The sequence below is a fragment of the Apium graveolens genome, unplaced genomic scaffold (assembly GCF_009905375.1).
Source record: "Apium graveolens cultivar Ventura unplaced genomic scaffold, ASM990537v1 ctg1500, whole genome shotgun sequence".
Taxonomy (NCBI): Eukaryota; Viridiplantae; Streptophyta; class Magnoliopsida; order Apiales; family Apiaceae; genus Apium; species Apium graveolens.
In genome coordinates this window covers 9,269-12,190 of record NW_027417265.1, presented here as the reverse complement: position 1 = coordinate 12,190, position 2,922 = coordinate 9,269, and positions in this window count along the sequence as shown.

Sequence of the window (2,922 nt, the reverse complement as noted above, 5' to 3'; positions counted from 1 at the left end):
TATTAGTTTATAGGTAAAACATGAGAAATACTATCAGGAGGCCAAGAGTCCCACATTATATATTTTTGAGGTGTCTATATTTTAAGGTGTCACGAGAGAGAAAACCATATTTTCAAAAGTTTTGGCTGGATCCCAAGAAACAAGTGTTAATTTTTATTAAGTGAGTCGTCCCCATTTCAACTGTATAGAGCATTAAAGGCTTCATTCAAAGACATTTCGATGTGGGACACAAATTATTTAGATGTTTAACCACCAAAATACTGGGGAACGTCCTCACACTTATTTTTATTAAAACTTTGAACTAATTATCTTGTCATGCATATTCCATGCCTTGACGTTTGTATTTCAATGAAGTTTGTATTTAAATGTTTAGCTACCTTCACCCCAAGTGGATGCAAGGCAACAACACTGAGTTATAATTTTCTAAATTAGCGGCTCTACTTTGATTATATAGAGAATGATTATATAGAGCATGAGAGATTTGTACTTTTCTTCCCATTTCAATGTGGGATTAAAGTGTGTAAAAATATAATTTAAAACTTGTAACAAATGTGGTCTTATATAAAATTTGGAAAGTAATCTCTTTAGGATGTAAAACTTAATAGCGTTATATTGTATGACTGTACAATACAATAACAATTTAAAAAAAAATATATTAGTCAGGTGTTGCTAAGATGCTTGTGGTCTAGGTCACGGCTCAATATTACTCAAGCCTACTTACCTACCTTACACTATATTTCTACATACTAAACCAATTCCATAAAGAGAGAATTAAGGATAATTAGAAAGATGCTAAATAACATTAAGAATCTAACTTGTACTCAAGATGCTCCACGTTTTTGCCATCAACACGATGAGGTGCCTAAGCCAAACTAAGCACCTCTTCTTTGTGTATCACCGTCAATTTTATCTCTTTTTAAAATCATAATTAAACTTATGCCACATCGAGTAAGAGGAGAGAAGTGCCCTTCCCTCCATATTATATAGAAACTTTTGGCCTAAAAGTTAATCTAGGAGAAGTAGTATGCTTCCAACATATTTGGTATGTCTCTCTTGCCCTCGTCTTTTATTTATTACATTATCATATTATTATTATTTATTAAGTTTATTTGAGGATTCAGTATTATTAGTTAGTTAGTTTGAATTAATTAATAAGATTTTAGTTAGTAGAATTTTGTAGTTGAGATTCAATAAATTAAAATATTAAAACATGTTAATAAATTCGAGAATCATGATTGATATTTTTAGGAAAAAATTAAAAATATCGAGGTTTGAGACTGAAAAAGAATCTAAGGTTTAAAAGCGGTTAAAGGTAAGTATATACTGTATTAATTTGTTGTTGATGCTTTGATAAGGTTTTGAACTTTAAATGATGATTGATTTAATTTGGTTGATGATTCACGGATAAAAAATGAGTATTCTTGCACCGATTCTTGATGAACTGATGATGATGATTCCTTATCGGAAGTAAGCCAAACCAATTGTTTAGCTGGTCGGGATCCCAACTTCATGAACTTGATGAATTGATGAACCTACAGTTATTGAATACTCCATTTTAATCGTGTGATAACTATTTTGATGAACTTTTGATGATTGTGATGAAACTCTGATGATTCTTTTGTAAACGTAATTATTTGATAATTTGAAGAACTCTGCTTTTTTCGTACAAACCTCAGGAAAGAGTTTTGTAGAAGGATGTCCATCGATATATGTAAAATTGATGAATTAAAGTTTTAACGGACGTCGAGAGGCGAGTAGCATCATGACAAATAATATTTATATAATAGACGTATGTCTGTATCTAGTCAGATACTTACGATGGATCATAAGTTTTATTATAGGCTTGAATTTGTTGTACGAATTTTATGTTATTAATTAACTTTGAGTTTATGTAAGCATATATTGAGTTGTTTAGTGGTTTGGCGTCCCCGGGTCGGGTTTCTGAGTTAATCCTGAGGTGGGGGGGTCACATATCTCCTTTGTTAGAGAAATTTATGTAGAGTTTATACTATATATATATAATATATTATGTATATAAATGAACAAGCAAAATTTGGATAGAAAGTTGAGGACAACCGTGACTTATAAGGGTTGTGAATAAGCAATTTTTTTTTTAAATTTTTGTCTTTTTTTCTACCATAAATATTTCCATAATTTGTAAGTATTAACACTAAATCCTCGGTTAATATAATAATGAACTGATCATATATAGCTCCCAATTCATTATTACACAATTAATCCACATATATATATGGTCTTACTCTAATGAGAACGCCACTAGTGTGAGATATGAGATCTAATCATATGTACTCATTTAAATATATCATATTCATCTCTCACCTTTCATTTAATATTTAATATTTCACCATCTTCTTTCTAATTCAACCACACATCAAAATCAACCACAGACGACCAGAATTTTCGACCACAAACGACCACAATTTTCGACCATTAACACCACCAGAGACCACCGCCACCACCTCCGACGACCACCAAAATATCACCACCGTCAAAAATGAAATCACCACCCTCAAACCAAAAATCACCACCGAAAAATCAAAAATTACCACTGGAAACCAAAAATCACCACCAGGAAACTAAAAATCACCAATGCTAAATAAAAATCACTGCCGTAACAACCCTTGATCTTCACTGGATTAAATCGATACAACCATTATAATCACCATCATCACCGTATATAAATTACAACCACCACCCCCTCAAAACCTTTCTGACATCATTACATGACCCCCAACTCCGATCGCTGTACGAATGCCACCAACAAACACAATCACTCCATTAACACAACCTAAAATTAGCCTGAAAATCACTATAATCACCAATATCTTTCTAAAAGTCACTATATGTAAATCAATAATCTACCTATTTAAAACCGTCTACGTCTATTACTAATTGGAATTA